We start from the raw sequence: 15,458 nt of genomic DNA on the forward strand, positions 1-15,458 counted from the left end.
ATTCCTATCTATGCTGTTACCCACCCCACCCACTATTCCCATGGTGTCCTTCTTTGTGAATTCTTTACAAAGTGAATCTACATCCTCTATACCTGACCCAGACTTGCACTATGTTTAAAAAAGGTTATTACCTGATAACCTGACCCTAGTTCATCCTGCAACACTTGGCTAACACTTCTGCTATGTGAAGTACCTAACAACAAAACTTTCTTCTTCATCACACCTTTTTCTGACTTCTTACTTTTTAAACACTTTTTTAAAGTTTGTTGTATCCTGTCTACTACATCTATTTGTGGCTCATCAGTTTCCAACTCTGACAACAGATTAAACCTGTTTTCCACATTCACAGCCACACTGTCTGAGTATGTCCTATACCTATTTCTTCTATAACCTGTTATCACTTCCCACCTCTCTTTTACATTATCCTCCCATAACATTTCCAGATCTAGTTTCGCCTTATCTAGTTCCGCCTGAGGGGGAACAATCTTCTCCTCTTTTGCACTATCTTCCCATCGCTACAGCAGATCCTACACAACTGGTGAGCCTTGTTCATTGCCCCAATTCCCACGCCGCTACAGTCATCCACATGGAAGAAACTACAACAACCCTCACACCACACCCCAGAACTAATAATTCTGTGGCAAGTCATACACTTCTCACTCGTGGCAATCAAATTTTATCTTTAGTTTAAGTTAAAGCAAGAACAACTTTGTAGACTACTCAGTTAATATATTAAATTTCTTAGAAAGTTTAGGCCTAAATTTTATATAATAATTCAAAACTTCTGGAGAAACAAAAACCATATAACATGTATTGTTTATGTGACTAAACAAAAAGTAAACAAGGAACTGAGCCTGCACTATATAAACTTTTCACTTATTTCAAAGCTTTTCACATTGACTATCTCGCATTACACAGACAATGTCATTAAATGAGAGGAAATATAATAAAATATTTCTTTTTATTTTGTTGTCATAACGTGGTGGGCTTTTCTCAAAGGAATTGATAATTTGGTTTTTGGTTTTGATTTTTAAATTTAAATCACACAGCTTTTTGGAAAATTGGTTGTTTAGTAAAAGTTAATCCTGAACAAAATTATTAATCAAGTTAATAACGGTACAACACTGATATTGAAACACATTACATATGAGTTGAAAAATGAAATAAGCTTTTGTTTTCTATTTTTCTTTGGCTAAACTTTTCTGCCCAAGCATGAGATCTCTAATTATAATTTGTATTTGCCAACACACGTACTAGATAATTATTTTTTACCGTTGAAATGGAAATGCAAATTTTAAAACTACATCTTCTGCTGCCTCGTTTGTCGTCTGTGGAAAAACTGCTTATTATAATTTACGTGGGTGAATTCTTCGCTTCTGCTAATTTTATAAATTAAAATTTTCACATAATGGCGTCTACGGGTGCAGTCGTGACTGCAATTACTTGAAATACAGGTATTTTAAAGGAAATGGACTTGAGATAGGTCTCACCTCTTACAAATAAAAATGAATATTAACATGAAACTAAAATATTATCAAGTTAAGATTACATTTGATCTTACATTCAACATCACTCGCCAATATGTCCGACTTCTCGCACTGAAGACAAGAGAGAGAGTGAACAGATAAAAGAAGATAACTGAACAGTCCTTTTTCATCTACATTGTCCATTATTCTCAGAGTGCAGCCTTTTTTTCTTTGCACTTGAAAGTCCTTAACAGAATTTTTTACAATAATAATAATAATGATAATAATACATGAGAAAAATTATCTATCACCTAAGCAGTCAATATTCGTGCACAATATAAAATTTAATATGGAGATAAAATCTCTCATCCATTTTTGTTAAATATCACGTAATATTTCCACTGTCGGTGGCACAGCTACTTTCTATAGAAACAAATGTTATAGTAAAGAAGTATTGATTATCACCTGACAGTGAATTATGACTTTTTTAATGTAAAAACGACTAACTATATGTCATCTGACTTTTCACTTCATCTTATGAAACCTTTTCAATCAAAACCATATCTATATAAAAGAAATTGTGTTTCCTTGAAGTTCCACAGGTATTTTAACAGAGGGTGAGTTCAGCTGATGAAAAGTCTACAGACTGAAATCCTGTGAGAGACGAGATTTCACTCTTTAGACATAAATGGTTTGGCATCTTATTTTCCCGACTGTATAAGTTTGGAATATCTTAAGTGCGTCAATATTATTTGCACTGGGCAATCAGACTTTGTTAATTAAGTGACAAGTGTGTTCTAAATACTTACTATAATTCATAGTTATATCGGTGAGAGGGACGCAATTGCTACTAAGTAGATTTCGCCCAAGCCAATTCTTTCTTTTCGCACAGTAAGACTTACACACACCTTGGCTGTAAAACCTGTCAGTAATATACCAAAGAATAACTGAACTATGGATGAAGGGCATCAGGCTGATTCTATATTTCTATATATCAGGAAATCATCTGACACAGTGCCCACTGCAGGCTGTTCACGAAGGTACAAGAGTTCTTGAATAATAGAAACCAGTTTGTCATACTCGATGGCAGGTATTCACCAGAGACAAAGCCACCGTCAGGAGTGCCTCTGCGAAGTGTGATAGGCCCGCTGTTGTTCCCTATATAGATAAATGATTTGGCAGACAGGGTGTGCAGCAATCTGCAGGTGTTTGCTTGTGATGCGATGGTTTATGGCGAGTTGTCGAAATTGTGTGACTGTAGGAAGATACAACTTAGAAAAAATTTGCAGTTGGTGTGATGAATGGCAGCTGGCTGTAAATGTGGAAAGATGTAAATTAATGGCGATGAGTAGGAAGAGTAAACCTGTAATTTCGGATACAGTACTATTAGTGTCCTGCTTAAGACAGTCACATCGTTTAAATATCTGGGTGTAACATTACAAAGCAATATGAGATGGAACGAGCATGTGTGAACTATATTTTTAAGTGAAACAAGAAAGGATACCAGGGAACCATCCACCAGGCACCGCATGGTGGCTTTTAGAGTATCTACATAGATGTAGATGAATTACAGAACATGACACGACTTCTGAAGCAAAATGAGTGATTATCCTCACTTTAAGAAACTTACATTATCACATGCATCTTACCAGATCGTGGCTAGGACGACAAAAAGTAAAGATGGCGGTTATAAGGGAATCATGTCAGACAAATGATGGATACTGCTTTACAAAGATAACTTAGTTACTAAACTTATTCCTCCAAACATTAAGTGTTATGTCTCTATGTTCATATACACTCATGGAAATGGAAAAAAGAACACATTGACACCGGTGTGTCAGACCCACCATACTTGCTCCGGACACTGCGAGAGGGCTGTACAAGCAATGATCACACACACGGCACAGCAGACACACCAGGAACCGCGGTGTTGGCCGTCGAATGGCGCTAGCTGCGCAGCATTTGTGCACCGTCGCCGTCAGTGTCAGCCAGTTTGCCGTGGCATACGGAGCTCCATCGCAGTCTTTAACACTGGTAGCATGCCGCGACAGCGTGGACGTGAACCGTATGCGCAGTTGACGGACTTTGAGCGAGGGCGTATAGTGGGCATGCGGGAGGCCGGGTGGACGTACCGCCGAATTGCTCAACACGTGGGGCGTGAGGTCTCCACAGTACATCGATGATGTCGCCAGTGGTCGGCGGAAGGTGCACGTGCCCGTCGACCTGGGACCGGACCGCAGCGACGCACGGATGCACGCCAAGACCGTAGTTTCCTACGCAGTGCCGTAGGGGACCGCACCGCCACTTCCCAGCAAATTAGGGACACTGGGGTATCGGCGAGGACCATTCGCAACCGTCTCCATGAAGCTGGGCTACGGTCCCGCACACCGTTAGGCCGTCTTCCGCTCACGCCCCAACATCGTGCAGCCCGCCTCCAGTGGTGTCGCGACAGGCGTGAATGGAGGGACGAATGGAGACGTGTCGTCTTCAGCGATGAGAGTCGCTTCTGGCTTGGTGCCAATGATGGTCGTATGCGTGTTTGGCGCCGTGCAGGTGAGCGCCACAATCAGGACTGCATACGACCGAGGCACACAGGGCCAACACCTGGCATCATGGTGTGGGGAGCGATCTCCTACACTGGCCGTACACCTCTGGTGATCGTCGAGGGGACACTGAATAGTGCTTGGTACATCCAAACCGTCATCGAACCCATCGTTCTACCATTCCTAGACCGGCAAGGGAACTTGCTGTTCCAACAGGACAATGCACGTCCGCATGTATCTCGTGCCACCCAACGTGCTCTAGAAGGTGTAAGTCAACTACCCTGGCCAGCAAGATCTCCGGATCTGTCCCCCATTGAGCATGTTTGGGACTGGATGAAGCGTCGTCTCACGCGGTCTGCACGTCCAGCACGAACGCTGGTCCAACTGAGGCGCCAGGTGGAAATGGCATGGCAAGCCGTTCCACAGGACTACATCCAGCATCTCTACGATCGTCTCCATGGGAGAATAGCAGCCTGCATTGCTGCGAAAGGTGGATATACACTGTACTAGTGCCGACATTGTGCATGCTCTGTTGCCTGTGTCTATGTGCCTGTGGTTCTGTCAGTGTGATCATGTGATGTATCTGACCCCAGGAATGTGTCAATAAAGTTTCCCCTTCCTGGGACAATGAATTCACGGTGTTCTTATTTCAATTTCCAGGAGTGTACATGAGCCTTTTCTTCAACATAAATAACACACTTCATAGGTAGTGTATCACACTTTCTCTTGAAAAAAAAACAAATGCAATGTCTTTGTCTGACCTTCGACATTTTCAATGATAAATGGGCAACCAGTAGCTGACATCTTTAGAATTGCCCCACATTTGGATTTCTTTTTCAGAACTTCTACCTTTAAATAGACCTAAGTATGTCTTCACTAGTTTTTCATCTTTTGCGTAATTTTCTTCATTGTGATTTTTCATCTTTCCTGGAGGTTCCTCTTACTCTAGAGTATCTGTGATAATGCAACTTTGACATTTATGTCTATTATTTGTTACATTATATCTGTTTTTGTCATATGGCTCCTTTTTGTCATTTAGGCTAGAGGCTAATAGTGCATATGACCAGGTAGAAGTAATCGTTGGTTCATTAAAACAGCTTCCCTCATGGCACAATGAGTGAAACTGCCAGTATTTGTTTTACTTTGGTTTCTAATCATTTTGAATCAGGAAAACGATAACGTTTCTTGTTAAAACGCGAATTTTCTTACACAACACCATGTAGTAATTTTGTAAGCGTGTGTATGAAAAACTGTAATAGGCACACTGAGACACTACCTTACTCTGCCCTAAGGGCTGTATTTTTAAGACAGTAAAAGCAATCTAACCATTATGTGTTATCATCATCGGACTACATAAATATATAGCTTGAAGTATTTGGATTGCAATCATATTTCGACTTCTGACTGATTTGTATTAATGCTGAGATATTTTAGTTTCAGATCTTCCACAAAAAGTTTACTTTTTGTGACTTAAAAGAGATGGTATAATTTTACTGAAAGGAATCAACACTAACCATTCTGATCAAGGTAACTATAGACCTACGTTCTTCCTCCTACTACCATTGAGGAATCAATATTGTAGAGATAATACATGCAGAGGATATTGAAGTGTCTTGATGTGACCTGTATCTCATGACACATCTCTCTGTGACCCATGACTCACTGTGATCCACTTTCCCCTATTTTTTTATCACAAGTATTATAGATCATTTTGAATGTGTTGCGTAAGTTGTAGATTTTGGTTTATAGGAACGTATCACATGTGAATTATTGTAGTTGTAATATGATTTGCAAATATGAACAACATATAAGTATTTATCTTTGCATCGTATACTAGGCCTTATAATATTAAATAAATTTGTATGTAGTTGCTTGCAGAGGTAAAAATTTTCAGATTATTTGTTCGACACACGTGAAAATACTTATACACGAAAGATAAAAAAGACCCACCATGAAGAAATTATCTGAATGAGGTGAAAATCAGTAGATGTAAGGTACATGTACAGACAAGCAAATTATTACAATTTCACTAATCTGCTAAAGACACTGCCTACGCTACACTTGTTCATCCTGTTTTAGAGTACAGTTGAGCAGTGTTGGATCCTCACTAGATAGGACTGATGGAGTACATCAAAAAAGTTCAGAGAAGGGCAGCACTTTTTGTATTATCACGAAATGGGGAGAGAGTGTCACGGAAACAATAAAGGATTTGGCATGGACATCATTAAAACAAAGGTGTTTTTCACTGTGGAGGAATCTTATCACTTAATTCCAATCACCAACTTTATCCTCCAATGCGAAAATATTTTGTTGACGTCTACCTATACAGGAAGAAACGATGATAAAATAAGGGAAGTCAGAGCTCGTACAGAAAGATACAGGTGTTCGTTCTTTCTGCAAACTATACAATATTCGAATGATAGAGAATTGTGAAGGTGGTTTGATGAACTCTCTGCCAGGCACTTAAATGTGATTTGCAGAGTACCCATTTAGATGAAAAGTTGAATGATTCATTTTTGAGAAAGAGCTTCACGAATTGAGAAGTCAGTGATACAGCAGTCGACCTCTGATCCTTATGCATACACTCTTCCTGAGGTAGATTCTGTCCAATTGGCACCTTTGATCGTCAAAATTACAATCTGGTTGGAGGACCCTGCATGTAATTCTCAAAACGTCCTCAACTGAAGAGAAATCCAGCAACATTTTTGGCCAAGATAGGGTTTGGCTAGCATGAAGACAAAAAGGAGAAACTCTCACCATGTGTGGGCAGGCATTATCTTGCTGTAATGTAACCTCAGGATAGCTTGCCATGAAAGACAACAAGCTGGGGCATAGAATATCGTTGATGTACCACTGTGCAGTAAGGATACCTCAGATGACAACCAAATGGGTTCTGCTATGAAAGCAAATGACACCCAAACCATCAGTCCTGGTCATAGGACAATATGGCTGGTGACAGTCACATTAGTATCCCACCACTGTCTGGGGCATCTTCAGACATGTCTTCAGCCTCATCTCGTTGACTGGAGCAGTAATGTCTTCAGTAATGGGTCCCTTTTCGAACTGAGCCTTGATGATCAGCAAACACATATCTTGAGAGGCCCCGGACAGTGGTGAGAAACCAACCTTTTCGAGAATTGCAACATCTCGTAAATAAACTTAATGATCTAACATATTATCAATTAAATCATAACGAATTTTATGTTATTGACGAAATGAGTAATATCACTAATGAACATAAAATGTGAATAAGAATTAATATATTCTTTTTAAAAAGTTGAATAATTTAAAATCCATTTTATATGGAGGTAAATTAAAGCTTTAATTACTATTTCATCAAAATACACTCCTGGAAATGGAAAAAAGAACACATTGACACCGGTGTGTCAGACCCACCATACTTGCTCCAGACACTGCGAGAGGGCTGTACAAGCAATGATCACACGCACGGCACAGCAGACACACCAGAAACCGCGGTGTTGGCCGTCGAATGGCGCTAGCTGCGCAGCATTTGTGCACCGCCGCCGTCAGTGTCAGCCAGTTTACCGTGGCATACGGAGCTCCATCGAAGTCTTTAACACTGGTAGCATGCCGCGACAGCGTGGACGTGAACCGTATGCGCAGTTGACGGACTTTGAGCGAGGGCGTATAGTGGGCATGCGAGAGGCCTGGTGGACGTACCGCCGAATTGCTCAACACGTGGGGCGTGAGGTCTCCACAGTACATCGATGTTGTCGCCAGTGGTCGGCGGAAGGTGCACGTGCCCGTCGACCTGGGACCGGACCGCAGCGACGCACGGATGCACGCCAAGACCGTAGTTTCCTACGCAGTGCCGTAGGGGACCGCACCGCCACTTCCCAGCAAATTAGGGACACTGGGGTATCGGCGAGGACCATTCGCAACCGTCTCCATGAAGCTGGGCTATGGTCCCGCACACCGTTAGGCCGTCTTCCGCTCACGCCCCAACATCGTGCAGCCCGCCTCCAGTGGTGTCGCGACAGGCGTGAATGGAGGGACGAATGGAGACGTGTCGTCTTCAGCGATGAGAGTCGCTTCTGGCTTGGTGCCAATGATGGTCGTATGCGTGTTTGGCGCCGTGCAGGTGAGCGCCACAATCAGGACTGCATACGACCGAGGCACACAGGGCCAACACCTGGCATCATGGTGTGGGGAGTGATCTCCTACACTGGCCGTACACCTCTGGTGATCGTCGAGGGGACACTGAATAGTGCTTGGTACATCCAAACCGTCATCGAACCCATCGTTCTACCATTCCTAGACCGGCAAGGGAACTTGCTGTTCCAACAGGACAATGCACGTCCGCATGTATCTCGTGCCACCCAACGTGCTCTAGAAGGTGTAAGTCAACTACCCTGGCCAGCAAGATCTCCGGATCTGTCCCCCATTGAGCATGTTTGGGACTGGATGAAGCGTCGTCTCACGCGGTCTGCACGTCCAGCACGAACGCTGGTCCAACTGAGGCGCCAGGTGGAAATGGCATGGCAAGCCGTTCCACAGGACTACATCCAGCATCTCTACGATCGTCTCCATGGGAGAATAGCAGCCTGCATTGCTGCGAAAGGTGGATATACACTGTACTAGTGCCGACATTGTGCATGCTCTGTTGCCTGTGTCTATGTGCCTGTGGTTCTGTCAGTGTGATCATGTGATGTATCTGACCCCAGGAATGTGTCAATAAAGTTTCCCCTTCCTGGGACAATGAATTCACGATGTTCTTATTTCAATTTCCAGGAGTGTACATGAGCCTTTTCTTCAACATAAATAACACACTTCATAGGTAGAGTATCATACTTTCTCTTGAAAAAAAAACAAATGCAATGTCTTTGTCTGACCTTCGACATTTTCAATGATAAATGGGCAACCAGTAGCTGACATCTTTAGAATTGCCCCACATTTGGATTTCTTTTTCTTTTTCAGAACTTCTACCTTTAAATAGACCTAAGTATGTCTTCACTAGTTTTTCATCTTTTGCGTAATTTTCTTCATTGTGATTTTTCATCTTTCCTGGAGGTTCCTCTTACTCTAGAGTATCTGTGATAATGCAACTTTGACATTTATGTCTATTATTTGTTACATTATATCTGTTTTTGTCATATGGCTCCTTTTTGTCATTTAGGCTAGAGGCTAATAGTGCATATGACCAGGTAGAAGTAATCGTTGGTTCATTAAAACAGCTTCCCTCATGGCACAATGAGTGAAACTGCCAGTATTTGTTTTACTTTGGTTTCTAATCATTTTGAATCAGGAAAACGATAACGTTTCTTGTTAAAACGCGAATTTTCTTACACAACACCATGTAGTAATTTTGTAAGCGTGTGTATGAAAAACTGTAATAGGCACACTGAGACACTACCTTACTCTGCCCTAAGGGCTGTATTTTTAAGACAGTAAAAGCAATCTAACCATTATGTGTTATCATCATCGGACTACATAAATATATAGCTTGAAGTATTTGGATTGCAATCATATTTCGACTTCTGACTGATTTGTATTAATGCTGAGATATTTTAGTTTCAGATCTTCCACAAAAAGTTTACTTTTTGTGACTTAAAAGAGATGGTATAATTTTACTGAAAGGAATCAACACTAACCATTCTGATCAAGGTAACTATAGACCTACGTTCTTCCTCCTACTACCATTGAGGAATCAATATTGTAGAGATAATACATGCAGAGGATATTGAAGTGTCTTGATGTGACCTGTATCTCATGACACATCTCTCTGTGACCCATGACTCACTGTGATCCACTTTCCCCTATTTTTTTATCACAAGTATTATAGATCATTTTGAATGTGTTGCGTAAGTTGTAGATTTTGGTTTATAGGAACGTATCACATGTGAATTATTGTAGTTGTAATATGATTTGCAAATATGAACAACATATAAGTATTTATCTTTGCATCGTATACTAGGCCTTATAATATTAAATAAATTTGTATGTAGTTGCTTGCAGAGGTAAAAATTTTCAGATTATTTGTTCGACACACGTGAAAATACTTATACACTAAAGATAAAAAAGACCCACCATGAAGAAATTATCTGAATGAGGTGAAAATCAGTAGATGTAAGGTACATGTACAGACAAGCAAATTATTACAATTTCACTAATCTGCTAAAGACACTGCCTACGCTACACTTGTTCATCCTGTTTTAGAGTACAGTTGAGCAGTGTTGGATCCTCACTAGATAGGACTGATGGAGTACATCAAAAAAGTTCAGAGAAGGGCAGCACTTTTTGTATTATCACGAAATGGGGAGAGAGTGTCACGGAAACAATAAAGGATTTGGCATGGACATCATTAAAACAAAGGTGTTTTTCACTGTGGAGGAATCTTATCACTTAATTCCAATCACCAACTTTATCCTCCAATGCGAAAATATTTTGTTGACGTCTACCTATACAGGAAGAAACGATGATAAAATAAGGGAAGTCAGAGCTCGTACAGAAAGATACAGGTGTTCGTTCTTTCTGCAAACTATACAATATTCGAATGATAGAGAATTGTGAAGGTGGTTTGATGAACTCTCTGCCAGGCACTTAAATGTGATTTGCAGAGTACCCATTTAGATGAAAAGTTGAATGATTCATTTTTGAGAAAGAGCTTCACGAATTGAGAAGTCAGTGATACAGCAGTCGACCTCTGATCCTTATGCATACACTCTTCCTGAGGTAGATTCTGTCCAATTGGCACCTTTGATCGTCAAAATTACAATCTGGTTGGAGGACCCTGCATGTAATTCTCAAAACGTCCTCAACTGAAGAGAAATCCAGCAACATTTTTGGCCAAGATAGGGTTTGGCTAGCATGAAGACAAAAAGGAGAAACTCTCACCATGTGTGGGCAGGCATTATCTTGCTGTAATGTAACCTCAGGATAGCTTGCCATGAAAGACAACAAGCTGGGGCATAGAATATCGTTGATGTACCACTGTGCAGTAAGGATACCTCAGATGACAACCAAATGGGTTCTGCTATGAAAGCAAATGACACCCAAACCATCAGTCCTGGTCATAGGACAATGTGGCTGGTGACAGTCACATTAGTATCCCACCACTGTCTGGGGCATCTTCAGACATGTCTTCAGCCTCATCTCGTTGACTGGAGCAGTAATGTCTTCAGTAATGGGTCCCTTTTCGAACTGAGCCTTGATGATCAGCAAACACATATCTTGAGAGGCCCCGGACAGTGGTGAGAAACCAACCTTTTCGAGAATTGCAACATCTCGTAAATAAACTTAATGATCTAACATATTATCAATTAAATCATAACGAATTTTATGTTATTGACGAAATGAGTAATATCACTAATGAACATAAAATGTGAATAAGAATTAATATATTCTTTTTAAAAAGTTGAATAATTTAAAATCCATTTTATATGGAGGTAAATTAAAGCTTTAATTACTATTTCATCAAAATACACTCCTGGAAATGGAAAAAAGAACACATTGACACCGGTGTGTCAGACCCACCATACTTGCTCCAGACACTGCGAGAGGGCTGTACAAGCAATGATCACACGCACGGCACAGCAGACACACCAGAAACCGCGGTGTTGGCCGTCGAATGGCGCTAGCTGCGCAGCATTTGTGCACCGCCGCCGTCAGTGTCAGCCAGTTTGCCGTGGCATACGGAGCTCCATCGCAGTCTTTAACACTGGTAGCATGCCGCGACAGCGTGGACGTGAACCGTATGCGCAGTTGACGGACTTTGAGCGAGGGCGTATAGTGGGCATGCGAGAGGCCTGGTGGACGTACCGCCGAATTGCTCAACACGTGGGGCGTGAGGTCTCCACAGTACATCGATGTTGTCGCCAGTGGTCGGCGGAAGGTGCACGTGCCCGTCGACCTGGGACCGGACCGCAGCGACGCACGGATGCACGCCAAGACCGTAGTTTCCTACGCAGTGCCGTAGGGGACCGCACCGCCACTTCCCAGCAAATTAGGGACACTGGGGTATCGGCGAGGACCATTCGCAACCGTCTCCATGAAGCTGGGCTACGGTCCCGCACACCGTTAGGCCGTCTTCCGCTCACGCCCCAACATCGTGCAGCCCGCCTCCAGTGGTGTCGCGACAGGCGTGAATGGAGGGACGAATGGAGACGTGTCGTCTTCAGCGATGAGAGTCGCTTCTGGCTTGGTGCCAATGATGGTCGTATGCGTGTTTGGCGCCGTGCAGGTGAGCGCCACAATCAGGACTGCATACGACCGAGGCACACAGGGCCAACACCTGGCATCATGGTGTGGGGAGTGATCTCCTACACTGGCCGTACACCTCTGGTGATCGTCGAGGGGACACTGAATAGTGCTTGGTACATCCAAACCGTCATCGAACCCATCGTTCTACCATTCCTAGACCGGCAAGGGAACTTGCTGTTCCAACAGGACAATGCACGTCCGCATGTATCTCGTGCCACCCAACGTGTTCTAGAAGGTGTAAGTCAACTACCCTGGCCAGCAAGATCTCCGGATCTGTCCCCCATTGAGCATGTTTGGGACTGGATGAAGCGTCGTCTCACGCGGTCTGCACGTCCAGCACGAACGCTGGTCCAACTGAGGCGCCAGGTGGAAATGGCATGGCAAGCCGTTCCACAGGACTACATCCAGCATCTCTACGATCGTCTCCATGGGAGAATAGCAGCCTGCATTGCTGCGAAAGGTGGATATACACTGTACTAGTGCCGACATTGTGCATGCTCTGTTGCCTGTGTCTATGTGCCTGTGGTTCTGTCAGTGTGATCCTGTAATGTATCTGACCCCAGGAATGTGTCAATAAAGTTTCCCCTTCCTGGGACAATGAATTCACGGTGTTCTTATTTCAATTTCCAGGAGTGTACATGAGCCTTTTCTTCAACATAAATAACACACTTCATAGGTAGTGTATCATACTTTCTCTTGAAAAAAAAACAAATGCAATGTCTTTGTCTGACCTTCGACATTTTCAATGATAAATGGGCAACCAGTAGCTGACATCTTTAGAATTGCCCCACATTTGGATTTCTTTTTCTTTTTCAGAACTTCTACCTTTAAATAGACCTAAGTATGTCTTCACTAGTTTTTCATCTTTTGCATAATTTTCTTCATTGTGATTTTTCATCTTTCCTGGAGGTTCCTCTTACTCTAGAGTATCTGTGATAATGCAACTTTGACATTTATGTCTATTATTTGTTACATTATATCTGTTTTTGTCATATGGCTCCTTTTTGTCATTTAGGCTAGAGGCTAATAGTGCATATGACCAGGTAGAAGAAATCGTTGGTTCATTAAAACAGCTTCCCTCATGGCACAATGAGTGAAACTGCCAGTATTTGTTTTACTTTGGTTTCTAATCATTTTGAATCAGGAAAACGATAACGTTTCATGTTAAAACGCGAATTTTCTTACACAACACCATGTAGTAATTTTGTAAGCGTGTGTATGAAAAACTGTAATAGGCACACTGAGACACTACCTTACTCTGCCCTAAGGGCTGTATTTTTAAGACAGTAAAAGCAATCTAACCATTATGTGTTATCATCATCGGACTACATAAATATATAGCTTGAAGTATTTGGATTGCAATCATATTTCGACTTCTGACTGATTTGTATTAATGCTGAGATATTTTAGTTTCAGATCTTCCACAAAAAGTTTACTTTTTGTGACTTAAAAGAGATGGTATAATTTTACTGAAAGGAATCAACACTAACCATTCTGATCAAGGTAACTATAGACCTACGTTCTTCCTCCTACTACCATTGAGGAATCAATATTGTAGAGATAATACATGCAGAGGATATTGAAGTGTCTTGATGTGACCTGTATCTCATGACACATCTCTCTGTGACCCATGACTCACTGTGATCCACTTTCCCCTATTTTTTTATCACAAGTATTATAGATCATTTTGAATGTGTTGCGTAAGTTGTAGATTTTGGTTTATAGGAACGTATCACATGTGAATTATTGTAGTTGTAATATGATTTGCAAATATGAACAACATATAAGTATTTATCTTTGCATCGTATACTAGGCCTTATAATATTAAATAAATTTGTATGTAGTTGCTTGCAGAGGTAAAAATTTTCAGATTATTTGTTCGACACACGTGAAAATACTTATACACTAAAGATAAAAAAGACCCACCATGAAGAAATTATCTGAATGAGGTGAAAATCAGTAGATGTAAGGTACATGTACAGACAAGCAAATTATTACAATTTCACTAATCTGCTAAAGACACTGCCTACGCTACACTTGTTCATCCTGTTTTAGAGTACAGTTGAGCAGTGTTGGATCCTCACTAGATAGGACTGATGGAGTACATCAAAAAAGTTCAGAGAAGGGCAGCACTTTTTGTATTATCACGAAATGGGGAGAGAGTGTCACGGAAACAATAAAGGATTTGGCATGGACATCATTAAAACAAAGGTGTTTTTCACTGTGGAGGAATCTTATCACTTAATTCCAATCACCAACTTTATCCTCCAATGCGAAAATATTTTGTTGACGTCTACCTATACAGGAAGAAACGATGATAAAATAAGGGAAGTCAGAGCTCGTACAGAAAGATACAGGTGTTCGTTCTTTCTGCAAACTATACAATATTCGAATGATAGAGAATTGTGAAGGTGGTTTGATGAACTCTCTGCCAGGCACTTAAATGTGATTTGCAGAGTACCCATTTAGATGAAAAGTTGAATGATTCATTTTTGAGAAAGAGCTTCACGAATTGAGAAGTCAGTGATACAGCAGTCGACCTCTGATCCTTATGCATACACTCTTCCTGAGGTAGATTCTGTCCAATTGGCACCTTTGATCGTCAAAATTACAATCTGGTTGGAGGACCCTGCATGTAATTCTCAAAACGTCCTCAACTGAAGAGAAATCCAGCAACATTTTTGGCCAAGATAGGGTTTGGCTAGCATGAAGACAAAAAGGAGAAACTCTCACCATGTGTGGGCAGGCATTATCTTGCTGTAATGTAACCTCAGGATAGCTTGCCATGAAAGACAACAAGCTGGGGCATAGAATATCGTTGATGTACCACTGTGCAGTAAGGATACCTCAGATGACAACCAAATGGGTTCTGCTATGAAAGCAAATGACACCCAAACCATCAGTCCTGGTCATAGGACAATATGGCTGGTGACAGTCACATTAGTATCCCACCACTGTCTGGGGCATCTTCAGACATGTCTTCAGCCTCATCTCGTTGACTGGAGCAGTAATGTCTTCAGTAATGGGTCCCTTTTCGAACTGAGCCTTGATGATCAGCAAACACATATCTTGAGAGGCCCCGGACAGTGGTGAGAAACCAACCTTTTCGAGAATTGCAACATCTCGTAAATAAACTTAATGATCTAACATATTATCAATTAAATCATAACGAATTTTATGTTATTGACGAAATGAGTAATATCACTAATGAACATAAAATGTGAATAAG

The sequence above is a fragment of the Schistocerca gregaria genome, chromosome 6 (genome assembly GCF_023897955.1).
Source record: "Schistocerca gregaria isolate iqSchGreg1 chromosome 6, iqSchGreg1.2, whole genome shotgun sequence".
Lineage (NCBI taxonomy): Eukaryota > Metazoa > Arthropoda > Insecta > Orthoptera > Acrididae > Schistocerca > Schistocerca gregaria.